The 27,773-nt window shown below is 41.4% G+C and overlaps 1 long non-coding RNA gene across 1 annotated transcript; it reads right to left on the reverse strand.

Moving 5' to 3' along the window:
• Positions 1-1,497: 1,497 nt before the first annotated feature.
• Positions 1,498-3,558, reverse strand: LOC127968786 (uncharacterized). Its single transcript, XR_008156131.1, has 3 exons — positions 3,531-3,558; positions 1,915-2,073; positions 1,498-1,749 (listed from the first exon to the last, which is right to left on the reverse strand). It is a non-coding gene; the product is annotated as an uncharacterized LOC127968786 (long non-coding RNA).
• Positions 3,559-27,773: the final 24,215 nt, after the last annotated feature.

Below are 27,773 nucleotides of genomic sequence, written 5' to 3' on the forward strand. Positions count from 1 at the left end.
GAGGCCGTGTTCGGCCCAACGCAGCAGCAGCTTTCGATCCGCATCCCTAGCAGCAGTTGGTTGAAGCCTCAGAAAAGGAACGCCTGACGTCTATTTCCTCAAAGGTCTGTGAGTTACATCACTTCCTGTTTCCCTGTATATTCACCGTAAGCTATTGCCCAAAGCTAAAGCCAGCATATTGTGTTGTATACTCGCCTGTATGCCCAAGTGAAGCCCCAGTCACCTTTGATGTACTTGCCTTATGCCCAAAGCTAAAGCCAGCATATTGTGTTGTACACTCGCCTGTATGCCCAAGTGAAGCCCCAGTTGTCTTTTCTACACTTACCTGTGCCCCGAGTGAAGAGCCAGCGGCCCCTCTGTCCACCGTCCGTGTCCAGTCCTGTTATACTTACCTGTATGTTCTTGTGCAGATCTAGCGGGTCCCTTTGAAGCGTCTACCTGAACGTCGACCCGTCACTCAGGATACAGAAACCGCGGAACCCCCCCCCCTCCCCCGTACACTTACCAGTACGGTTTCAGTCGGATCCCGGCAGCCATTGTGCAGCTCCACCAGCATCTGGACGACCGGGAGTCCAACCCGTTGGGCCGCCTCGGAGTTCGCCACGAGTAGCAGCAGGTATCCATCGTGCATTTAAACTCTCAATACTTACCACTTGTATCTGTTACGTCCAGGAAAGGAGAGGGTCCTGGACAGTCGTCCTGCAAGCCAGAACAAAGGGGCACTTGTGAATAAGCTGATTGTCGTCACATAGCCAGAAGGAAAGAGGAGTGAAGGACTCACCTGAGATCTCCCGCAACGGAGTCTAAGAGACTCGAGACTGTTACTCTCCAATTGGAGAGTTGGATTTTAGCCTCCCTTCCTCCCTTCCCCATACCCTTTTTTTAGTAATTTAATAAAGTTTGTTTTAATATTTACTTACCGTCTCTCGTGTGTCTGGTCATTGGGGTGTTCTTGGGACCTCCTCGAGGTGGAAACTAGGAAGGGGCGTGACTCACGACATCTGTGGTCCGCTTCGACCTGTGACACTGGGTTCAATCCCGGGACAAGCACTGTGTGAACAAAAGCCAGATCTAATGCCGTGTCTAAGTGATGACGCACGTTATTGTGCGACTCTTTTAGCAGCTGTTTTGAAGGAAGATCAACGTTCACTGAAAAAAAAAGTGCAAACTGTATGAAGCTGAGATCAGTTAGTTCCTCACTTTCCACGGTGACACCGAGATCGTTCGCCAGATTCAGGGAAAGTATTACCTGCCTAATGTTTTCGACTCGTACATTACACGTCACGCCCTGATGTCACGTGTCGTTACGGGACCTGTATTTGCCGGAATCGCAGTGTGAAAGGGGCTTTATTGAGCTTTTCCTCAATATTGGACTGTAGACTGTGGACTGTCCTTCCTTCTTGTTTGTTGCTTAAAGATTAAAAAAAAAATTGTCCAGTTTGCTTGTAAAAAAATCGGTATCGGCCATGAAAAATCATGATCGGGGTATCCCTAAAAAATATCATAATTTGTGCTCTGAAGATGAATGATGGTCTTACGGGTTTAAAACGACATGAGGGTGAGTAATGACATGTTTATTTTTGGGTGATCTAGCCATTTAAACACACCTGAACCAGCTAATCAAGGTTCTTGGGAATTTTAAAACAAAAAAGTCTTACCTGAAGTTACCTGAAGTACCTGAAGGCAGGTGTATTAGAGCTGAACTCCACAGAACACTGGCTTTCTTAGATCAGGTCTGGACACCCCTGCCTTGCATTAAAATAAATCTATCAGTTTATAGTAATACCACATATTTTGTATTTAATGTATTAATAAACCTTATCTTATTATATCTGTCTTTTTTTGTCAATTTCCAGTGGCCAGTGAGAGAATAATGTTTTAATACAAGGTTGTGTTGAGTGCAGTTGTTCTAACCTGTGTAGTGGGCACCAAGAGGATTTCATTATTTGTCCAAGGACTCTTCTTCAGTATGCAAACATCTTCGTAAGTTTTGCAGTCCGGATCAAGTTTGGCAAAGATTGTTGATTCTGATGGGCCTATGGTAATTCTGTATGTCTCAAATTCTGCACAAATCTGTAAACATATGAAGTGCAATGTGTTACAAAAAAAAAAAAATTTTGAACAGCAAAAACCAATTCAATGATCAAAATGTTAAATGATTTATTTGTGTGAGTGATGAATAGTGTCATGTTTACCATTCCAAAAGGGAGGACCTGATTACATATCTGGAGCATTTGTATAATGTGAACAGCTCAGAGTAGTGTCCGGTTTAAAGTCATTGTATGACCACACCGCCATGTTCATAAACAAAGCTTCAAATACTTCCACTGTGCTAAGCCAGGGGCCTCCAAACTCGGTCGACATCTCATGGTTAGACATTTATTGATTATTTATCTTTTGCAATTAGTTAAAATATACATATTATAACAAATAAAGGTAATTACTTCCACTTTTGAAAGTCATTATGTATTACTAATAAAATCAATTTATACAAATATATTTGCCACACAAAATGAGATAAGAGAGAAACTCCTATTCGCCATTTGATTAGTTATATGAGGAAGTAGCTGAATGACGAATCATTCTGTCTCTTAACATCTCTTATTGTAAGCCATATGTATAATATAAAGTAAAGGTAAGTGATAGGACGTTTTATTTTTGGATAAACATTTTATTAATAAATACAATCTCTCTTAAAATACCTTATTGGGTTATGATAATCTTAACAGTTTGGTTTGATCTAGCGCAGAACTAAAACTTTAATGAAATATTTCCCCCACTTATAAAATGATTTTATTATTAGCTAGCTCCACACTGGAGAGCTGCTTTATAACAGGAAATCAAGTTATAATTCTAGCGACACTTACTCTGTATTTTCATGTTTAATATTGAAAAGCTATCGATTGCATAAAGGACTGTTATATAAATAAACGTGACTGGACTTTTCTTTACTGGAGTGCCTGGAGAACCTCAGAGTTCGTGCAAACATCCACATAGCTGTGTTCTTAAGAGCTGCTTTTACATCGCGGTCAGTTTTTTGTTGTGTTTATGCAGTTATTGAGAGGAAGGCGTGCAGTATATATTTACATATTCATCCAAGGTTCGGATCGGCTCGGTTTCCTCAAACTGAAGTGCTATCTTCTTCTTTTGAATTGAATCAGGAGAGTGTTTTACAATCTTGCGCTACAGCGCCACACTGGTCAAACTGCATTATTGGAGGCTTTCAAATTAGGCAGATACGAGATCAAACCACTAACGTTACTCAAAAACATTTGCCGACAATTTTATTTTTATCGTCGATAATGTCGAGTAATTGTTTCAGCCCTAGTGTATATATATATATACTAAAGTAAATACTTTACAGAGAGTCGTGTGCTTTCACATCTCCCAACCGCTCAAAATCATCTATTAACGGTGCAATAAACCGATTACACAATACTAGACTGCAAAACAAAAGCACCCCAAAACAGAAACTCTAAGAGAAATTAAAAACTTTGACTTAACACAAGAAAAACTTTAGATTGTCTTACCTGACTGGTACCTCTTGCTCCCCTCCGCAACGTCATCAAATGCATTGGAAATCGTCACTTCCGGGTTTTTTTGAATTATGAAATGAAACCCTTTACGTTAGTTTAACGATTTATAATAAAGTAAAATTTAAAATTAAACAGTTTAAGTTGATTAAACACAATACAATTGTGTTTTGGCGTAAAACTAAATATATTTGTGTTGTCTTAACAAAACATATATGTGTAAAACGAACAGTGCCATAAATCCATTTTTTTTAGTGTACATATCATCTATACACAACAAAACCATGCAGTTTTTACCAAACGTATGCACTTTGGCAATTGATAACGGTTAAGAACATTATAGAAATGTATTTATCTATATAGATAAAGTAGATTATAAATTTACAGCTGATTGTGAGTGTTGATGATAAAAATATAACCGTCACATTTACAGACAATTTGAAATCAAACGTTCAACAGCTAGGTTAATCATCAGATCTCTGATCTCCTGCGCCAACCAATCAGCGATTACTTTCAATGTTGCTAAGGTCTTTCAGCCAATTATATATTATATTATATTATATATATTTTGCTATACTGGCATAAGTCTACTTTTGCAATACTATGTTTGCCATTTGAATACATATTTACAAAAATAATAATAATAAAGAACTGATTAAATGGACCTTCCAGCTCTTTTTCGTGAGCCGGCTCATTTGACTCAGTCTCACAATATCTTTAAAATGCATTGAAGGTACCACCTTCCTTGGATTCTATTGGATATCTTTGCTGTCAATCATCATTAACATCGTTTCCTTTGCCAATCATGCTTGCATCCAAGAGGTTTAAAAGGAGGACATCTGTGAAAGAGCGGGAAGGACATTTTCTGCTGTGACTATGGTGTGCGTTTGTCGTTTTGCTGATTTCTGATCTGATGTTTTCTCAGCTTATTGATGGTTTGGAAGACAAGGAAGGAGTGGAAGAGTTTAGTAAGTCACGTGACCTACATATCTGCACGTAGTGATTTTGGATGTATTAGAAACACTAGTTTAGTTGTGTGCGCTTGTTTTTGTATGTTTTGGCTTTAGTGCAGTTAGTGTAGTTTATGACGCTTTTGCGTTGAAGACTTTTCTTTTCTTTCTTTATTAGTTTAGGGGTTTGGGAAGTTAGTTAGTTAGTGGGGTTCATATTTCATTTTATGATTTAAGCGCCACTTTAACTTCGCTTCTCTCCTTTGTCTTGTCTGTTTAATTTGTTGTTCCTTGAGGGCAATAAATATTTCTTGTAGTGCAGTTGTGTCATGTATTCCATTGCCACCTCTTTCCCTGCCTCATTTCTTTAAAATGCAACTTAATGTTACCTCTTTTAACCCCTAGTAAAAACAATTTCATCAGAGACGTAACAGTTATGAAAAAACAATACCATTAAACATTTGCATTTCAATGACAACTTTTTAATGTATAGAAACAACATTCAAAACAAATACAATCTGAATCTGAACAACATAATAGAACAATAGAAAAATAGAAAAACGAATTAAACTGCTCCCTCTTTTTCTCTCTTCCATGTTATAACCAGCATGCATGTTATGCATATCACTAGTTATGTATAATAACTAGCACACACACACACACAATGCTGACCATATTTGTATTTTATGGGATATTTGCATTCAGAAACTACACTTTGTGTGAGTTGGCTTGCTCAGGCAGTATAACTGGTTGACGTTGCGGGATTGACAGTAACAGAATGTGAGGCTGATCAGACAGTCGAAACGAATGTGTGTTATATAATTTTATATTATTGTTCTTTGAATCAGTATATTATTTTAAATAAAATTAAAATTATTATTTCATTATTACATGATGATTTTTTTTTTTAAGAATCGACTCTTCAGGTAAACGAGCCAGCTCGCAACGTTCACCTATCAGCCGGTTCATTCGAGAACGACCCATCACTTGTTGAAACGTGTGTGACACCAAGTGAATGGAAAATATATCGTCCCCTTGGAATTATAAGGAGAATTGCCACCCACCTTCCCTGAGCTCTCCAGGATGTTCAAGCGGACCATCTGCCTTTTCGGTAGCAACTATCTATGTGAAAAGCTCTTCTCCACCATGAACTTCAATAAGTCAAAGTACAGGTCCAGACTTACTGATAAGCATCTTCAAGCCACACTGAGGGTTTCAACTGTTTCCTCCCTGAAGCCAAATGTGTCTCAGCTGTGTGAGAGGAAGCTCTGCCAGGTCTCTGGTAGCAAGGAGTAGGCAAGAGAAGCCTATGTTCCATAAAAAATGTTCAGAAAGGAATGTTCAAATTCAGAGGAACACTTCATGTTTGGAAGAAACGTTAATGTTGAAGAACTGTTAATAATAAAGATTGAGATGGTTGGATCAGTTGTGCTCCTTTTCTGTGTAATACTTGATGCGGCCCAGCCTGACCCAGACCTCCAGCGGCCCCCAGGTAAATTGAGTTTGAAACACCTGATTTAAGATATTTTAGATTTAGTCCGAGAGCTCTCAGTCCCTCCATTGAAGCTGTGTGTACGGTATACTGTCCATGTCCAGAAAGGTAAGAAAAACATCATCAAAGTAGTCCATGTGACATCAGAGGGTCAGTTATAATATTTTGAAGCATCGAAAATACATTTTGGTCCAAAAATAGCTCTCGGAATTTTATAATTTATATAATAATATTATCAATATATTATAATAATTGCTTCTTATTCAGACAATCAAGACACTTGTATTTTCATAACACGAAAAGCTAAACGATTATTCACAAAATGAACTGAATCGAGCTGTAGTTCTGGGTTGATGACGCAAGACACACAGAAGTAGCCCAACTCAGAAAGAACCGAATGAGCCTGACATTTTATTCTACTCCTCAGATTTCCCTAACAAGGTTTTATCAATATTGTGTCCTTTTTCTCATGTTGAACAACATTTAATGCATCTGCATTACTGTAAGGGTAGCTTTAGTTAATAAACCATAGACTTTACAGTAGCATTTTTCGTTATCTAATTGTACTACCCACTGTTTTAGTGTGAGGTAGCAAAATCTGATGGGGTAGGACTAATGGACAGAACACCGGCTCAACCAACTGTACGGTACAATACATATGTTTATAATTACTGTTGTGAATTAACATTTTATTAAAACCTGCAACAACCTTTCTGACGAGACCTTTCTGTCTTTCTGTCCATCTATCTATCTATCTATCTGTTTTTTTCTGAGGTATTTTTTTATTTAAATCAATATATATTAATGTGTTCAATGTTAGGAAAAATTCCAGTATAATAAAATCTATTCTGACAGGATTTGATCTGAGTAAAGGGTTATCACAAGTTCCTCTCTGGGGTGTCAGTACATACGTCTGCCATCTACAATGACACTGATTTGACAAAGAGAGGAATAATGAACATTAGTGCATATACACCAAAACTATGCTTTCACTGATGACAACAAATGATTTTCATGATATCTGACACCTTCATGTACACGTTTTATCAGTTAAGGTACCATTCTAATATTTGTTTCTATGATATTCTAGTCAGACGTGACTCAAAGGGGTAAATGTATATTAATTGTTCATAAACATGAGTAACTATATGTAGCTCAGTCTGATGTATCTATGTGTAGAAACCACACAGCAGCAGACTGAAACGAGCTTTAGTTGGGAATAAGTACATACTAGTCATCATGAGATGACAAAGTACAGATCACCTCCTACAAAAAAATAAAACAACACCCTACCTGATGGACAAAATGTGTACCTGACGCCAGTGAGAGGAGAAACTCCACACCTCCACAGGGACAAACCTTAAAGTGTTAGTTCACCCAGATAGCAAAATTATGTAATTAATAACTCACCCTTATGCTGTTCCAAACCTGTAAGACCTCCGTTTATCTTTGGAACACAGTTTAAGATATTTGACGACTTTATTCAGCATTGTCTTCTCTTCTGTGTCTGTTGTGAGAGAGTTCAAAACAAAGAAGTTTGTCATATCCGGTTCATGAACAAATCATTCAGTTCACCAAATCGAACTGAATCGTTTTAAACGGTACGCATCTCTAATACGCATTAATCCACAAATGACTTAAGCTGTTAACTTGTTTAATGTGGCTGACACTCCCTCTGAGTTAAAACAAACCAATATCCCGGATTAGTTAATGTACTCAAACAGTACACTGACTGAACTGCTGTGAAGAGAGAACTGAAAATGAACACCGAGCGATTCACTCAAACCTTAAAGTGGAAAAACCTGTTAAATCTTAAATCTTAGCCTATGTGTAAATGCAAAGGACATACTCGATGTCGGCACGTAAGCTCATTAAGCTTAATTTCCGTAACGACTTCATCACATGCGCTTATGCATAAGCCCCATGAAAGCCGTACTGAAAAATACCTTTTACCATGACATAGAGTAAGGTGAGTTGTCTTATGAAAGGCGGATTGTTTATGTTCTTCGATGCTCTTTTGCTTCATGTCTGCAGCGTAAAGACACTAAAGTGTAGCTTTTGGCACTCGATTACGATCGCATTTGCGCTTTGCATTATGACATTGGCGTGTACAGTCACTCAAACTTTAAAGTGGGGAAAAACTGTTAAAGTTGTGTTGCCTAGCCCATGTGTAAATGAAAACCTCATTTGATGTCTGCACATAAGCTCATTAAGCTTAATTTCCATAACAACTTTGTCACATGTGCTTATACTATACATCGTAAGTATTAAAACTAGAAATTAAAATGACGAAGTTATAATCTAAGAACATCAAACATTAATCTTATTCCTGCTATGAATAATATATGTATTTAGAACAACTTAAGAATTTTATATTTAAAAGGAGGAACAACATTTACAACGTACCAAATATTATTTACAATTTATTAACAATCCAAATGATTTGACAGGCAGATTATTAAACAGAGAGATAAATAAGAGATAATTAGTCATTAGTGGCGATTTTTGCAACTTACGAATGATGACATCATTGATGTAGAGCTGCTGAAATTTAAGTTTTCCCTTTCTCCCTTTGTAACTATAACATCCCCATAAGGAATTATCTCCAAATATTTTCAGCATCCCATCTCTCAAGCTGCCTCCACTCTGAAGACACAGATAACGAATCTGCAAACAACAATAATCAGTAATTAAACACGAGCAAAATGTTTTAATTTATTATAGGTTAAAAATCACTAATGTTGCTTGTGTTAAGGCACATACTGTCACGGGTTTACGCTGCCTGAAGGAATACGGAGTCGAGGATAAACAGAATAAGGCTTTTAATATATCCAACACAGGGGATATCCAACATGGAGCACAGAGGTAGACACACGCAAGTAGCAAGTGAAGAGACCCGACAAAACAGAACTGAAAGGACAAGGCTTATGTACAGCGGATAAAGGGGAAACACAGGTGGATGGAATCACTAAATTAACACACATGAGGAAGAGAATAGACACACCTGGGAACTAATCAAACCAAAACACGGAAAGACAGAAACTGGGTCACGGGCAAAAACACACTAAATGAGTCCAGGTGTGACAGTACTCCCCCCTCCCGGTAGGTGCGTCCTCGCACCGTAGAAACAACAGGGGGAGGCGTGGGTGGGAACTTGGGAGGAGGTTCCGGTGGAGGACGGACTCCCAGGAATGGGCCAGCAGACAGGGACCACAGAAGGAGGAGCCAGGGAGGAGACGGAGGAAGGAGCCAGGGAGGAGACAGGAGCAGGAGGAGCCAGATGGTCCACCAGAGACCAGCCAGGACGGAGATCCAAGGTGGAGTCGACTGCGGGAGGAGCCATGGTGAAGGAAGGGTCGACGACACCAGGGGGCCGACAGGCGGAGACTGCACCGGTGGGTGAGGAGCCCAAGATGGAGCAGCACAGCCGCAGAGCCAGGGTGACGACGAGGATCCGGAGGGCCTAGGTGGAGCTGAAGGCTCAGGCGACCAAGGTGGAGGCGGGGTCCTGGCAGACCGCTGTGGAGCCGGAGCGACCGAGGATGGAGGTGGAACTGGAGGGAAGGAGGAGCCTGACAAAGCCGGAGGGATGGAGTGACGAGGTGGAACCAGAGGAGAGGAGTCCCGAGGCGGCGGATGGTCGACGACTGACCAAGGTGGAGCCGGAGGGACGAGGGAGCCCGGTGGAGCAGGTGGGATGACAGGCCACGGTGGAGACGAGGGAGCTAAGAGCCAAGGCGGAGCCGCTGGGTCGAAGGACCGAGGAGGAGTCCAGGGCTCGGAGGCTGGAGGCGGAGACAGGGCCTTAACGCGCCAAGGCGGAGCTGGAGACTGGCAGTCCAGCGGCGAACCATCGCGCCCCGATGGCGCGGACTGAGGGTGAGCTGCGGGACTGACTGGCACCAGCAGGGATGGCGAGGAACTGGCTGGTCTAGGAGGAGGAGAGAGGAGAAGGATGGGAGGAAGGACAGGAGGATCAGGACTGGACGGAACCAGCGAAAGAGGAGTAGAGGGACCAGCAGGTTTGGGAGGAGGCGGGAGAGGGAGGCTGGGAGGGAATACAGGAGACACAGAAGATTCAGGGCTGGGTGGAACCAGCGGAGACACAGATGATTCAGGGCTGGGCGGAACCAGCGGTGAAACAGAAAAATCATGGCTGGGCGGAACCAGCGGAGACACAGAAAATTCAGAGCTGGGCGGAACCAGCGGAGACACAGAAGATTCAGAGCTGGGCGGAACCAGCGGAGACACAGAAGATTCAGAGCTGGGCGGAACCAGCGGAGACACAGAAGATTCAGAGCTGGGCGGAACCAGCGGAGACACAGAAGATTCAGAGCTGGGCGGAACCAGCGGAGACACAGAAGATTCAGAGCTGGGCGGAACCAGCGGAGACACAGAAGATTCAGAGCTGGGCGGAACCAGCGGAGACACAGGAAACTCGGGGCTGGGCGGAACCAGCGGAGACACAGGAAACTCAGGGCTGGGCGGAACCAGCGGAGAAACAGAAAACTCAGGGCTGGGCGGAACCAGCGGAGAAACAGAAAACTCAGGGCTGGGCGGAACCAGCGGAGAAACAGAAAACTCAGGGCTGGGCGGAACCAGCGGAGAAACAGAAAACTCAGGGCTGGGCGGAACCAGCGGAAATGGAGCAGAGGAAATGACTGGAGGAGGTAGGAGTGGGAGACTGAGAGGGTATACAGGGGACTCAGGGCTGGACGGAACCAGCGGGGAAACAGGAAAATTAGGGATTACCTCCATAGACCAGTCCATCAGATCCAGAACTTGCTCCATATGATCTTCAGAGACTGCATACAGCTCACCCTCAGTCGCAGGAGTGTGGGCAGGGCTTTCCTCCACGCCCTCGATCTCCACGAGGACTCCCACGATGCACGGTGTGGCCGGCTCACACACCTGGTCAGTCGCGCTCTCGAGATCCTGTTCCCTGTCAATGGATTGCTCGGGCTCTGCGGCTGCGGTGGGCTCTGGCTCCGTGTAGCGAGTTGGTGGCTGGCTGGTCTCTGGGTAGGGAGTGGGACTGGCGAGATCCTCTATGGGGCTGACGGTGAAAGATGAGCCATTTCTCGCCAGAGTCCACTCCACGTATGCGGCGAAATCCTCCCGAGGACCATCTTCGGGCGACAACGCTCTGCACTTGGAGTTCAGGCTGGTGTTGTAGAAGGTGCAGAGCGCGTCGTCCGGGTAGCTGGTGGCATTAGCTAATAGCAGAAACCGTCTGGTGTGGTCCTCGAGAGAGCGTCCTTCCTGCTCCAGCATGAGGAGGAGGAATCCGGGGCTAGAGAGGGGATCCATCAAACACTACAAAACAAAAAGACTGAGAAAAAACGAAAGCAAAACGGAGGGAAAGACGCAGTTTTAAACTTTTTTTTTTTTTTTTTTGTTGGTCGGGTCTTCTGTCACGGGTTTACGCTGCCTGAAGGAATACGGAGTCGAGGATAAACAGAATAAGGCTTTTAATATATCCAACACAGGGGATATCCAACATGGAGCACAGAGGTAGACACACGCAAGTAGCAAGTGAAGAGACCCGACAAAACAGAACTGAAAGGACAAGGCTTATGTACAGCGGATAAAGGGGAAACACAGGTGGATGGAATCACTAAATTAACACACATGAGGAAGAGAATAGACACACCTGGGAACTAATCAAACCAAAACACGGAAAGACAGAAACTGGGTCACGGGCAAAAACACACTAAATGAGTCCAGGTGTGACACATACCATCTTCTTTCGAAATTCAGCATCTTTCAGTTCCACACACAACTCCTCTAATTCCTCTACAGTCTTGCATGGTTTCTCTTGTACCTCTGTGAGATCAGAGACAGAGGTGCTTGGCTGGCTCACTGATTGCTGCATTGTTTCAACCGCTGATGTAATGTGGTTTTGGATTTGGTCCAGTTTCAACATGATTCTTCTTTCTAAATTCTCAAATAACCTGTAGATTTCTGAGCAGAATTTATTTTGAAACAAAAATGAAATTACAAACTACAGCAATAAATAATAAAAAATAATAACGCTAAGACAACATAATAATTGAAGAATTATGATGAAATAAATGGTTACCATCCCGAAGAGATTGTGGATTAATCACTCTTCCTAAACAAGTCACAAATACATTTCGTCAGATAATGAATACATTATGTGTGTGTGTGTGTCGGTGTGTGTGTGTGTGTGTGTGTGTGTGTGTGTGTCGGTGGGCATGTTTTTGTGACATATCAGGACACAACTCTGTATAATGACATGGGTATGACACAGGTATTACAAGGAGAGGGTGACTTATGAGGACATAACCCATGTCCCCATTTTTCAAAACGCTTATAAATCATACAGAATGAGTTTTTTTGAGAAAGTAAAAATGCACAAAGTTTCCTGTGAGGGTTCGGTTTAGGGGTAGGGTTAGTGAATGGCGATAGAATATACAGTTTCTACAGTATAAAAACCATTACGCCTATGGGATGTCCCCACTTTTCACAAAAACAAACATGTGTGTGTCGGTGTGTGTTTTGGTGTACCTTGATTCTGCCAATTGGCTGAAACTGACTGTTGTGGCTGCAGTCGTGCTGTTGAAAGACATGGAACTGTGAACACATTACAAGAAAAAAATTGGTAGTCCTATTGGTAGTCCAACAGTCACACTCTTGAGCTGTACAGTGTTCAGCTGTACAGTCATAAAAACAATATTATAAGCATGTTTAAATCATGACACAATACCGTTAAAACCACTGGTTCTCTCCCGGGGGGCGCGAGTAGGCTACAGGATAGGCTACAGGATACAAAAAAATTTTTATCACTAAACTACGGTCATAAAATGTATAGTTTTGTATATACATAACTTCTGAATAAAAATTTAAATGTGTTTGGACTGATTTAAAAAAAAAAGTTTTGAACAAATTTGATTGGTTTGTCGATAGGGAGCGCAAATGCAGGTGATGCGGTTTTATTAAGCGAGTCATTGAGTCGTTCATTTTAAACGATTCGTTCAAACGGCCGATTCATCAAGAATGAGAAAGATGTTTGTGAATGGGTCATTGAATCTTTGACTCAAACTATTTGTTCAAAACACTGAATCATTCAAAACACGATTGAGTGTTTCTGTGAGATGCGCTATGTTGTGATCTTTGTATGGATTCATCGGATCTATTTTCGCTGCTAAAATAGACCAAAACAGTCAATATTTCGTCTAAAATGTAAGTGACTTAATATTATTAACTTGTTTGTTGAACTGTCATATCAGTGTCACATTTTCAATCGTGAGGTGATGGTAAATTAAGTGATGGTCAGTTGTCAGCTCTCTTGGTCGTCAGGTCGTGTGATGTATGTTGCTGAACTGTATTCAAATGTTAGAAATATAAAAACACCACATTTTGAAATTTAACTGCAGTATGTCAATTTAGTTTACTTGTGTGTGCTGCGCTCATAGACTTTAGAAAACGGCGCTCATTTGTTTGATTTCTCCTCGAGAAACTGCGCAAGCCTTGCAAGGTCCTTGCACCCTTACTGAGTCCCAAATTGTCGTATTTGTTTTTTCATATTCGTCATTTGGTGGCTCTCAATGGTCAAAAACACCCCTCAAAATATTTGCTATGAAAAATGATGCGAAAAATGCAGAAAATCGAAACATCTGAATTAATTGTTATGACGGACAGAGGTTTCAGAGGCTGCAAACGTATGAAACGTGAGGTCGTATTTAGTTATATATATATATATATATGTGAACGAATAAACTAGTCAAAATATAGGCTACAGTTAAAGCTTTCCTTTAGTTTGTGGAAATACTCACACGCACGCAGCCACGCACACACAAACATGTTTAAATACATTTATGTTGTTAATAAATAGGGATGAGCGAGTACAGCATTATCTGTATCTGTTAACTGAACTATCTGTATCTGTACTCGGACAAAAATACATCACTGCATTTAAATTGACTCACGACATAGCTCTCCATTCACTCTAATCTAGTCTCTTGCCAAGTTCGCTTGTGCCAGCTCTCGCTAGTCTGTTATTTTCTTCTGTGATGCTTTCTTCTCTGATCATATGCCTGTTGTATTTGAAATTTTCCTCTCCTGTGTCATAGTTAAACCGTGTGCCCCTGTGCGCATTGGTCAAATAGTTAACCCTTCCACTGCTGCTCAGTTTTCCTCTGTTTTTAATCTAAATTGTGTCTCTCTTTGTCCTAATACAACTGTTGAAGATCTGTGCGCTGGTTTTAATACTGCTTGCCTAGCAGCATTAGACATGGTTGCCCTTTTAAAAACCAGGGTGTCTAAACCGAGATCTGACCCTTGGCTGAATGATGTCACCCGCGCTGCCAGACGCGAGTGCAGAAGGGCGGAAATAAAGTGGAAGAGGGATAAACTCCAAGTGTCATTTCAGATACTTAGAGAGAGTTGGTGTTCTTATAAAAAATTGTAAAAGCTGAAAAGACCAAGCATGTTTCTAACATTATTTCTTCTAATGGTCACAATCCTCGAGTTCTTTTTAATACCATCAAAACTTTTTTTTAATGTACCACAACTCCAGTGTTTTGAGAACCCATCAAAAGTGTGTGAGGAATTTCTTCACTTTTTTATCCACAAGGTGGAGAGCATTAGGGCCCTTATTGGTCCACCTTTGTATGAACCTGGCATTTCTGTAACCTGCTCTGCTGTTTTCAACTAGTTTGAGCCTGTTAGTTTGCCTCTTTTAGAAAAGATTATTGGTCAAATTAAGTTCACTGGCTCCCCAATGATGTGATTCCCCCTCGTCTTTTTCAAGAGGTTTTTCCTACAGTGGCGCCTTGCATACTTTATAGTGTTAATGTCAGTTTAATTACTGGAGTCGTACCTATGAGTTTTAAACATGCAGTTGTTCAACCCTTGTTAAAGAAACCTGGTCTAGACAGACTTGAGCTCTCTAACTATCGGCCTATTTCTAAGCTCCCTCTGCTTTCCAAAATTATGGAGAAAGTTGTTTATCTGCAGCTGAGCACTTTTTTGAATGACAATTGTATAACTGCAGTTTTCCAGTCTGGGTTTAAGTCAGCCCACAGCACTGAGACAAGCTCTGCTGAGGGTTTTCAAAAACATTCTTCTGGCTTCAGACTCTGGTGATACTGTTGCTCTGCTGCTATTGGACCTTACGGCTGCGTTTGATACAGTCGACCACCAAATTTTATTGTCGCGACTGGAGAACTGTGTGGGCATTAAGGGGTAGGCCTTAGCCTGGATTATGTCCTATTTGGAAGGCAGACATTTTTCAGTTCAGGTCAGTGATGCTGTGTCCTCTTCGGCTCCTCTGTCGTGCGGTGTTCCTCAAGGGTCTGTCCTTGGGCCGCTACTTTTTTCAATGTACCTGCTGCCTCTTGGGTCAATCCTTAGAAGTCAGAATGTTTCATTCCATTTTTATGCTGACGACTGCCAAATATATGTGCCGCTAAATCAGTCAAAAACCCTTTTAGAGTGTCTGAATTAAGTGAAAGCATGGATGGCTATGAATTTTTTTGTATTTAAATGAGAGCAAAACTGAGTTTGTGTTATTTTCTCCTAGTGACTCAGCTGCTGTGGTTCCTGTTGACTTGGTTTGTCTAACCCGAGACATTAGCCCTGTGGTTACAAACCTGGAAGTCAAGTTGGATGGTCGGTTAAAACTTGATGCCCAGATTAGTGCAGTGGTGAAGACCAGCTTTTTCCAGCTGAGGCAAATAGTCAAAGTAAAACCGGTTTTATCTCGACATGATTTTGAAATTTTAATCCATGCTTTTATTGCCACTTGTTTAGATTATTGTAATGCACTTTACACTGGTATTAGCATATCACTTATGTCACGATTACAATTAGTCCAAAATGCAGCTGCTCGTCTTCTAACTGGAACTCGAAAATTTGACCATATCTCACCCATCCTCCAATCCTTCCACTGGCTCCCTGTGCACTTTCGCACTGATTTTAAAATTATTTTATTTGTTTTTAAATGTCTGCATGGCCTGGCCCCCCAGTACCTGTCAGATCTGCTCGTGCCTTACACCCCCCTTTGTTCGCTCCAGTCGGCTGGCCAGGCACTGCTGGTCGTCCCCAAGACCAAACGAAAATCCAGAGGTGACCGTGCGTTTGCCGTGGCAGCTCCGAGATTCTGGAATGAGCTGCCTTTCCTGTTTTTAAATCCCATTGTTACGCTTCACGCATATTCTGTTTTAATTGATCTGTGCACGCCGGTGTATTGAGCACGTGTCGGTTGTTATGCTCATTATCTTCTCTGTCTCTAGTTTACTCTCTCTGCTCACAGGTTGCTGTGATTGGCCGAGTTGGACGTCAGTCATCATCAAGGCGCCGCTTCAGAGCCAATCGGAGGCTGCCCAGCTGGTTAAAACGGGTTATGTGTTCATTCATGCTTTCTCTCCGGAGCACACTGTGAACTCCTCTGTGGTAAATCGAGCGCTTTACAGCGGAATGAGTTTATCTGCTGTAAACTGAGGTTTTGACTGTTTCTGCCCGCCAATTAAGTTGTGTGCTATGTGCTTTGTGTTTCTAAGTATTTGTTACGCCTTAACATGGGCGAGATTAGTTTGTGTCTAGCTTTTTATTCGCTTTGAGATATCTGTTAAAAACTGCCATTCTGGGAAGAGAACGCAGGTTAGTATATCGCGATATACACTGCACCCGTAGCCGATGATTTGTTAGACACACTAGGTAAGGAGTGAGCGCCATCCTTTGTATTTCTGTTTTATAGGTAATTTAGTTAGGGTGCCGGATGCACTGAAGATTTCGGTTTGTGTTCTACATTTTTGTTTTGGTTAGATTAGGTTTAGATTAAGGATATTTTTGTTATATTTTGTTCTTTCCTTTAGGAGCCACTTTTTGTTCTTTTCCCATTTATTGTTTGTTTGTTGTTTGTCTTTGTTTATATCACATTGTATTAAGCGCACATTATTGTTGTTTTGACTGGGTCCAGTGGCCTTTTGGCTTGTTGAGAATAAAGCCCAGTCTAATTTTCCCTTTAAAAGAGTCTGTCATGTGTTCTTCCACCATATCCCCACCTTCAGCAGTACGTTAATATATAAATGTTGCGGTACATGCCCTAGACAATTTCAAGTACGTAACATTAAATGGGGGCTCGTCCGAGATCTTTAAATTCTATATATAAATTTTCCAGAGATATTAATTACTGCTGGTGTGGATGGTGGAATATCCATGTTCAGTTTTTTTTGAAGAGTTAGTGTTGTGTGAGGTAGTAACTAGTGTGTGGGGTTTAAAACCTTAGTTTCAGAAGTATGGCTGATTTTGATTTAGACACTTTTGTCAGTGCACCTACAGTTGAGCAGTTAAATAAAAGTAGAAAAGATGACTTGCTGCGTATTGCTGCTCATTATCAGATTGCTGTTTCAAGGCAGCGGCTAAAAAGAGAGATTAAGTATACTGTGTCTCAAAAGTTGGTGGAGCTAGGTGTTTTAGTGTTGCCTGCAGTAGTTGAAGGTGTTGGTGGTCGCCCTGGCGAAGCAGAGCGAGGTGGAATGGCTGAGGTAGAGGATTCTGGTGCCAAGGCCGCTCTGCCGCCCTTTGAGCCTTTTTCTCCGGGCTCTGCTGATTCTGGAGAAGGTGATGTGCGGCTTAAAGTCCGCTTAGCACGAGTCCAAATGGAGTCGCGTGAACGGGCAGAAGATCGTCGGGCTGATATGGAGTTTCGACTTGAAGTTCGCCGACTCGAAATTGAGGCGGAGACTCAGGTTAAGCTGCGTGAGCTTGAATTGAGTGCAGCTAAAGTGACACCGGATCCAGTTGTGCAACCCTTACAGCCAGCTGATGTTTCGACGGGGGCTGGCTCGATGGGGACCAATTTTGATGTCAGTAGACATATTTCTCTTGTACCGCAGTTTCGTGAAACAGAAGTTGACTCCTATTTTAGCGTGTTTGAGCGGATTGCATCAACTCTTCACTGGCCTAAAGAGGTTTGGCCCTAGCTGTTACAGTGCAAGTTGACTGGTAAGGCTCAAGATGCTTGCGCTACATTGTCCGTAGAGGATAGCGTGAATTATGAGGTAGTGAAAGCTGCAATTTTGCGTACATATGAGTTGGTGCCAGAAGCCTATAGGCAACGGTTTAGAAGCCATAAGAAACATTCCAGTCAGACATATGTTGAATTTGCGCGGGAGAAAGGCATTTTATTTGACAAGTGGTGTACTTCGAGTAAGGCAGAGGATTTTAAAACCATGCGAGAGTTAGTTCTTTTAGAAGAATTTAAAAATTGTATACCTGAGCGGGTTGTCGTTTATTTAAATGAGCAGAAAGTAACTTCTTTGTCTCAAGCTTCTGTCCTGGCAGATGAATTTGCATTAACGCATAAAAATGTGTTTATTCCTGCACGTTCTGAGAAAACGGTGTCTCTTCAAGTGAATTCGAGTAGTTCATCACGACCAAAATCAGTTAACTTGAAGTCAAAGGAAGATCGGGAATGTTTTTATTGCCACAAACCGGGGCATTTAATTGCTGATTGTTTTGTGTTAAAACGAAAACAGTCGAGTTCTGTACCTAAGAGTGCTGGATTTGTGAAACTGGTGGATTCTGTTAAAGTCGAACGTAGTGATAAGCCTGATTCTAGCTATGCACCTTTTCTGATGGAATGGTTAATTTCCATTACTGGGAATTCTGCGGAACAGATAAGAGTTAAAATGCTGCGTGATACTGGGGCAATGCAGTCTTTTATTAGTGCATAAGTACTGCCGTTTTCTGAAAATACTTTCTGTGGCAGTAATGTACTAGTACAGGGCATAGAGATGGGTCTCATTAAAGTTCCATTGCATCAGATTCACCTAGAATCAGAACTGTGTACAGGTTTTGTGAAAGTAGCCGTTCGTGAACGATTGCCTGTGAATGGGGTAGAATTTATCCTTGGCAATGATTTAGCTGGTGGGAAAATCATGCCTTTGTTGGAAGTTTTTGATAATCCAGTTGCATCAGATCAACCTGATGAACTTTTGAGTTCTTATCCTGACACTTTTCCAGTTTGTGTGGTGACGCGAGCTCAGGCTTGTAAGATAAATGCAGTGGATGATTTGGGTACATCTTTTATGGCACCTGTTTTTATCAGTGACGTTTTAGCTGATGAGAGTAAAGCTGTAGAGAAATCCCTTGTTCCGAGTTCCTTAAATATAAATCTGTCTGTGACACGCGAGAGACTTATTTCTATGGAGCCAGAAGAGTCTCAATAAAGATAAATGCACACACTACAGTCACATATGCACACATAGGATTCATACATGCACACACATAATTCATAAATACACACACAGGATACACAAATGCACACAAAATTCACAAATGCACACACAAAATTTAAAAAGCACAGAAGATTCACAAATGCATACAAAATTCAGAAATGCACACAAAATTCAGAAATACACACACAATTTAGAAATGCAAACAACATTTACAAATGCACTCAAGATTCACAAATGCACAGGACAAGATTCAGAAATGTATTTCTGATGCACACACACATATATCTTGATTTACAAACTGCTTGCGGTCTGTGAACTTCACTGCATTTGTGTGTGAATTTTGAGACTCCCCTGACTTGGCTCGACACACAAATGCCTTTTTTTAAACAGGGAATGATCTGCAACCAATCAGATATCTCCCTTGTTTTAGCCAATCACAAGAATGCACCCCACGTGGGGGATTGTTTACTTATAAGCCAATCAGCGAACGACTCACTTTCCTCACGCAGCGAACGACTCACTTTCCTCAGCGAACGACTCACTTACCTCACGAGTCACGCAGCGAACGACTCACTTTCCTCACCCAGCGAGCGACTCACTTTCCTCACGAGTCACGCAGCGAACGACTCACTTTCCTCACCCAGCGAGCGACTCACTTTCCTCAGCGAACGATTCACTTTCCTCAAGCAGCGAAGTTGAGCAAACGATTCACTTTCCTCACGCAGCGATCAACTCACTTTCCTAAGCGAACGACAGCCGGAGACCCACTTTTCGCAGCCAGAGAGCCACTTTCCTCTCGCAGCGGACCACTGACTCTCTCTTCATGTAGGGACTGAATATTATAATTAAAGTGACTTCTATATTGCATCCAAAAGAATATTTAGATATATTTAAATATTCAAAAAGGTTTAAACATTTTTTTTTTTTTACTTTCATTAAAATATTTCAATAAAATGAAATAATTGCCTATTGCAAATTTATGAATCCATGGTTAACTTTTTTTCTGCAGTCACTGGGCTATATGTATTGAGACATTTTTAAATTTATATTTAGTAAAAAATAATAAAAAATAAACCTGAATTGTAATCTAAATATCTGTATTTTCATACAATTTAATACAATTGCTGTGTGAACATGTTCATGTGATTGATTTATAAGTAAACAATCCCCCCACACATTCTTGTGATTGGCTAAAAGAAGGGAGATATATGATTGGTTGCTGATCATTCCCTGTTTAAAAAAAAGCATTTGTGTGTGGAGCCAAGTCAGGGGAGTCTCAAAATTCACACACAAATGCAGTGAAGTTCACAGACCGCAAGCAGTTTGTGAATCAAGATATATGTGTGTGTGCATCAGAAATACATTTCTGAATCTTGTCCTGTGCATTTGTGAATCTTGAGTGCATTTGTAAATGTTGTTTGCATTTCTGAATTGTGTGTGTGTTTCTGATTTTTGTGTGCATTTCTGAATTTTGTATGCATTTGTGAATCTTCTGTGCTTTTTAAATTTTGTGTGTGCATTTGTGAATTTTGTGCGCATTTGTGCATCTTGTGTTTGTATTTATGAATCATGTGTGTGCATCTATGAATCCTGTGTGTGCAATGTGAATGTAGTGTGTGCATTTATCTTTATTGAGACTCTTCTGGCTCCATATATTTCTGCCCAAAAGGAGGATAAAAGTCTTCAAAAGTGTTTTGTTGCTGCTGTTTCTTCAAAGACTGCTCAAGAGAGGAAAGTTACATATTATGTGGAGAACGACTTATTGATGCGTAAGTGGCGCTATGATATTGCAGATGATTCTGAATGGGGTAGTGTGTATCAGATTGTGATTCCTTCCTGTTACCGACAGCAAGTTCTATCTTTAGCTCATGATCACGATCTGGCGGGACATCTAGGAATTAAGAAAACTTATCACCGAATTTTGAGACATTTCTTTTGGCCTAGATTAAAAACTGATGTCACACAATTTTGTCGCACCTGCCACACCTGTCAGATCACCGGCAAACCGAATCAAGTCATTCCGTGTGCTCCACTTGTTCCTATTCCAGTGATAGGGGAACCATTTGAGCATGTTATCGTCGATTGTGTCGGCCCTTTGCCTAAGTCTAAGACCGGTAACCAGTTTTTATTGACTGTAATGTGTACTGCGACTAGATTCCCGGAGGCAATTCCATTGAGGAAGATTACAGCACCTGTTGTAACTAGAGCACTGGTGAAGTTTTTTTCTACGTTTGGTTTACCGAAAATTGTGCAGACAGATCAAGGCACTAATTTTCTTTCGAAGATCTTTTCTCAGGTGTTGTCCAGTTTAAATATTTCCCACAGGGTCGCAAGTGCATCAAGTGCATCGCATCATGCTCAAAGCCAGGGGGCACTTGAGCGTTTCCACCAAACGCTGAAGGCAATGCTCAGAAAGTACTGCATGGATACAGGTAAGGAATGGGATGAGGGTGTACTGTTACTTTTGTTTGCGATCAGAGAAGCAGTTCAGGAAAGCCTTGGATTCAGTCCTGCTGAATTGGTATTCGGACACACTGTCAGAGGACCCTTGAAAATGCTCAAGGAGAATCTTTTGTCTTTAGAGACTAATCATAAAGTGAATGTGATAGATTATGTGATCAAGTTCCGTGAACGCTTGCATAAAGCTTGTTCAGTGGCAAGGGAGTCACTTGAAGTTGCTCAGAAAAAAATGAAGTGTCGCTACGATCGTAAATCTGTACAGCGTACCTTTAACAAGGGCGATCAGGTGTTGGTGTTGCTGCCTATGGTAGGGTCTGCTTTATCCGCACGATTTTCTGGACCGTATGAGGTGGTGAGAAAAATCAGTAATACAGATTACGTTATCGGAACTCCTGATAGGAAGAGGAAGACTCGTGTGTGTCATGTGAATATGTTAAAGACTTTTCACAACAGAGAAACTGTCCAGAATGTGTTACTTTCAGATGAAATTACTGTCCCTGTGTCATCTCCTGTTTTAGTAGCTTGCACGGCTGTAGAAATGACTGATCCTGAGGACGATGGAGTAATCTTACGTCACACTTACCAGCAATGTGTTCGACTTACGAATTCTGAGGTATTAACCAATTTTGCATTTCGAGTGTCTCATTTAACTGAACAACAAGGATGTGATATTATGCAATTGGTTAATGAATTTCCAACTTTGTTTAACGACGTACCTTCTCGTACTACAGTTTTAGAGCATGATATTGATGTGGATGGTGCTGCTCCGATCAAACAACATGCGTATCGCGTGAATACAGCAAAAAGAGCTCTGATGCGGAATGAGGTTGAGTATCTGTTAGAGCATGGATTTGCTCAGTCCAGTTGTAGTCCCTGGAGTTCTCCGTGCTTATTAGTGCCAAAGAGCGATGGTACTGCGCGATTTTGCACTGACTATCGAAAAGTAAATGCCGTAACTGTACCGGATTGTTTTCCACTGCCGCGCATGGAAGATTGTGTTGATAACCTTGGTTCAGCTTGTTATGTCAGTAAATTAGATCTGTTAAAAGGTTACTGGCAAGTTCCTCTTACGTCTCGTGCTTCTGACATCTCCGCATTTGTAACACCTGATAGTTTCCTTCAGTACTCCGTGATGGCTTTCGGCATGCGCAACGCACCAGCCACTTTTCAACGACTCATCAATATTGTGTTGGCTGGGGTGCCTAAGTGTAATGCATATCTAGATGACCTAGTGGTTTACTCTACTGACTGGTCAGAACATGTGTTTTCACTGCGAACTGTTTTTGAGCGTCTTGAGAAAGCATCGCTGACCTTAAATCTAGCTAAATGTGAATTTGGGCAGGCCACCATCACATATCTTGGGAAGGAAGTCGGTCAAGGTCAAGTACGCCCAGTAGAAGCAAAAGTTACTGCTATAGTCGAGTTCCCTGTTCCCACCACTCGACGTGAACTCCGTCGATTTTTAGGGATGGCTGGCTATTATCGTGGTTTCTGCAAAAACTTTTCAACGATTGCGCACCCACTGACTTCACTTCTTAGTCCATCCCGAAAGTTTTTATGGTCTGATGAATGTCAGTATGCTTTCAACTTGATCAAAGGTCTTCTTTGTAATGCACCCGTTTTAGCTGCACCAGACTGTGATTCTGCTTTTAAACTCGATGTAGACGCAAGTGCCGTTGGTGCTGGAGCTGTGTTAAGTCAGGAAGGTAAAGATGGTATTGATCATCCTATCTGTTATTTTTCCAGGAAGTTCAACCGACATCAGTTGAATTATTCGACGATCGAGAAGGAGGCACTAGCACTCTTAATGGCCCTTCAATATTTTGATGTGTATGTCGGATCGAGTAGTATTCCAGTCATGGTGTTTACAGATCATAACCCTCTAGTTTTTCTGTCACGTATGTATAATCTGAATCAACGGTTGATGCGCTGGTCTCTGATTGTACAGGGTTATAACCTGGTAATCAAACATAAGAAAGGCGTCGAAAATCTAGAGTTGCTTATTGCGGGATTTGATCACTGTTTGAACAACTATATGTTTGATCTATGCCATATAGTTGGTTCTTAAGGGGGGAGGTGTTACGCTCCACGCGTATTCTGTTTTCATTGATCTGTGCACGCCGGTGTATTGAGCACGTGTCGGTTGTTATGCTCATTATCTTCTCTGTCTCTAGTTTACTCTCTCTGCTCACAGGTTGCTGTGATTGGCCGAGTTGGACGTCAGTCATCATCAAGGCGCCGCTTCAGAGCCAATCGGAGGCTGCCCAGCTGGTTAAAATGGGTTATGTGTTCATTCATGCTTTCTCTCCGGAGCACACTGTGAACTCCTCTGTGGTAAATCGAGCGCTTTACAGCGGAATGAGTTTATCTGCTGTAAACTGAGGTTTTGACTGTTTCTGCCCGCCAATTAAGTTGTGTGCTATGTGCTTTGTGTTTCTAAGTATTTGTTACGCCTTAACATGGGCGAGATTAGTTTGTGTCTAGCTTTTTATTCGCTTTGAGATATCTGTTAAAAACTGCCATTCTGGGAAGAGAACGCAGGTTAGTATATCGCGATATACACTGCACCCGTAGCCGATGATTTGTTAGACACACTAGGTAAGGAGTGAGCGCCATCCTTTGTATTTCTGTTTTATAGGTAATTTAGTTAGGGTGCCGGATGCACTGAAGATTTCGGTTTGTGTTCTACATTTTTGTTTTGGTTAGATTAGGTTTAGATTAAGGATATTTTTGTTATATTTTGTTCTTTCCTTTAGGCGCCACTTTTTGTTCTTTTCCCATTTATTGTTTGTTTGTTGTTTGTCTTTGTTTATATCACATTGTATTAAGCGCACATTATTGTTGTTTTGACTGGGTCCAGTGGCCTTTTGGCTTGTTGAGAATAAAGCCCAGTCTAATTTTCCCTTTAAAAGAGTCTGTCATGTGTTCTTCCACCATATCCCCACCTTCAGCAGTACGTTAATATATAAATGTTGCGGTACATGCCCTAGACAATTTCAAGTACGTAACACCCATCTTAAGACTCATTTATTTTCTTTGGCTTTTACCTCAGTTTGAGGGTTGACTTCTAGTTTTGTATTACTGTTGCATTTATTGTTATGTTTATCTATTGTTTTATTATTTTTGTTGTGCTTCTGTCGTATGTTATTATTTATTTATAGACTGTGTTCAGCACTTTGGTCAACACTGTTGTTTTTAAGGTGCTTTATAAATAAAGGTGGATTGGATTCGTTATCAATCTCGAATTACATAGGCCTTTACTACAGAACCCCAACAGTCTTTTTAAAGACTAAACCACAAAAATTCTTTTTAAAGATTAGATCAAATCTCAGCCCTAGCCAGTAATTTATTTAACTGCTAGGCAGTAGCTACACTTAGCTAAAACTACCCCCCTGCACACACACACACACACACACACACACACACTGACAAGGACTACAATAATTTAGTATTAAAATAAAATCTGAATTTTTCTGCAAATAATTATTTTGTTCGTTTAATTAAAGATCGTGCCTAAGTCCTGACTGATTAGCCCCTGATACGTCTCTCAACATAGACACACACACAGTTACATATTGCCTAAACTTTATTGTAAACATAACAAAAATGGAGAAGACCTTAGTGTGTCGTGTGTGCAGAGGTGCTGGCAAATGACAGTCGAAACAAAGCATGCTGGCATTAAAAATATTTTAAAAGAAAGTTTGATGGCCTCCATCAGCAACAGGCAACCATTTCAGTGCACAGCACTGTGTCTAAACAGTGTTTGGAGGCATCGTATGTAGTTGCCAAAAGAATTGGTAAATTGGGTAAACCGCATACAATCGTCGAGACTCTCATTTTGCCGGCAGCGCAAGACGTGCAGAATAATTATAGGCGATAGTGCAGCAGCCAAACTTGGTGCAATACCCCCGTACAATGACACAGTCGCTAGGAGAATTGTAGACATGTCAAATGATATCAGAGAGCAACTGATAGAGTTTGTAAAAAAGAGTCCTTACTACGCTCTGCAGCTGGACGAATCCACTGATATTGCTGGGCAGGCACAGCTCCTCACTTATGTCAGGTATCTGTGGGACAAGGCGATTGAGGAGGATGTCCTGTTTTGCCGGCCTCTTCAGTCGCACACTACAAGAGAAGCCATTTTCAATGTCCTTGATATTTTTAATGTAGTTTCATAATAAGGTTCGGGAGAAGCACGTCAGATACTTAACCTAATTAGCACAGGTGGAACCACTTAAGATAATCAACCTTAGGGTATAAATACAGCTGAATCAGCCTACCTGTCTCCATTGACGGTTTATCAGCATGCTGGTTCGCTTCGTCCGTCACTTTACCACGGACCCAATTTTCGTACCAACGAAGAGAGCTTCACCGGGGATTTATAAAACCTGCTGCTTTTGCCGAACCCGCAATCTTTCCTACCCAGTCAAACACGGCCGATGAGCAGCATTAAGCGTCATCGCGACAGCTGTTTTCCTCGTCAAGCCACAAGTCGTGGCCAATAGACCGTGCAAGCTCCGAGCTCGCCTCGCTCGACACAATGATCATGCCGCCCGAGACCGAGTTCTCCTCGAGCTGAAATCCAACCAGCCTGGGCCGCACCCAAGTTCTCACCGCAGCAAGCCCATACTTCCCGCCGCCGATTTGAGGCCACTTCCTCTAGCGGCGTAGACCGCGCGACAGTTTAAAGTTTAGTTAACCCCTTTGCGTGCAAACATCGCTGACGGCCCCAGTTTATTATTGTTTCACTTTCACAGCACATTAAACATCACTGTCTTACTTCATCTGGACAAACTGTGCATCAATGGAAAGTTTAAAGACTCAAGCTTCGATATTTGACCAATATTTTGATAAAACATTGTTGCAGTGACAGATATTTAGTGATTTATGTCAGGAGTGCAAAATAATAAATCCGTATTATGCCACATTTTGAATAGAAATTCACAACTCACTCATATTCAGTCACGTCAAGAGCGGTTTATTTGTGTTCACATAGACTCACTGAACAGCGTCAATAAGGATTTACAGACCAAAGATGCATATCTGCGGAGATATATGGATATATTTACTGATGTTTACTTCATATTTCTTCAGACAGAATCGTCATTTCTATTCATTTTCCACGGATTTACGCGATCAGATGATAAACAGCCTCTCCCAGTGATCTGTGTGTGCGCGCAGTGGTCACAGCTCGTGCGGTGTGTGACTCAGACTCTGATTGGGTCTTTCAAACGTCAATCTTAGAGTTTCATATCTGGACACCGCCCCATCGTGTCACATGCTTCCTGCACACTTCCTGGTAGTTATATGGCCAAAACAACACTGAAACACCTCTGTACACACGAAATATCCGAATAATAAACCCGCGATTACGATAGTAAAGCTTGGTATGAGAATTTCTTGAGATCTGGGGCGTTTTTATAAAAAAAATCGAAAATGTACATCGGAAATGCTAACTTGTGCAGCGATGAAAAAGGCTACAAATAACATATTTTTACAACAGTAAACGACCAAATTCCACCCCTGATCGCTAAAGGAAGTTATTATAAACACTCGATCGGGGTTTAAAGTGAGTTTTGAGTAAAAGTGTACTAATAATTTCATAAATTGTCAGATGTAGCTTGATGCTAACGTTAGCACCAATGCTACTAATAGCAGGTGCTTTTCTTCTTCATAATGCATTTTTGTCTCAATAATTCACGTAAGGTCGTAAGAAAATGTTTTGTTGTATTTTTATAGTAAGACTTTTGATAAATAAGGGCTAAATGCAAAGAGAGACTGAAGTGAGATCGCTGCTTTGTTGCTTTGTAAAGCCTGAAAAACCACAATCAAGGCTAATAAAGGTGGAATAAAAACAAAAGAATAATGATAAAAGAATAATGCGGATAATGTGTCATACCTGGCGGAGGTGTGAAAGAACCGTTTGGTGAGAACAATACAATCATGATTCGGGCAGTTTTCAACAGTGAAACATACACAAAGAGCACAGGAGAGTTTACATGTGAGATCTTACAGAGATGACAAGGGCCATAAATCAATCTGATTAGCCTTCTCTAAAAACACACATGACATGGCCTTAGAAAATATTTCATAAAATTCACAGTTTTACAGATTCGATTATGAAATTTTT

The sequence above is a fragment of the Carassius gibelio genome, chromosome A4 (assembly GCF_023724105.1).
Source record: "Carassius gibelio isolate Cgi1373 ecotype wild population from Czech Republic chromosome A4, carGib1.2-hapl.c, whole genome shotgun sequence".
Taxonomy (NCBI): domain Eukaryota; kingdom Metazoa; phylum Chordata; class Actinopteri; order Cypriniformes; family Cyprinidae; genus Carassius; species Carassius gibelio.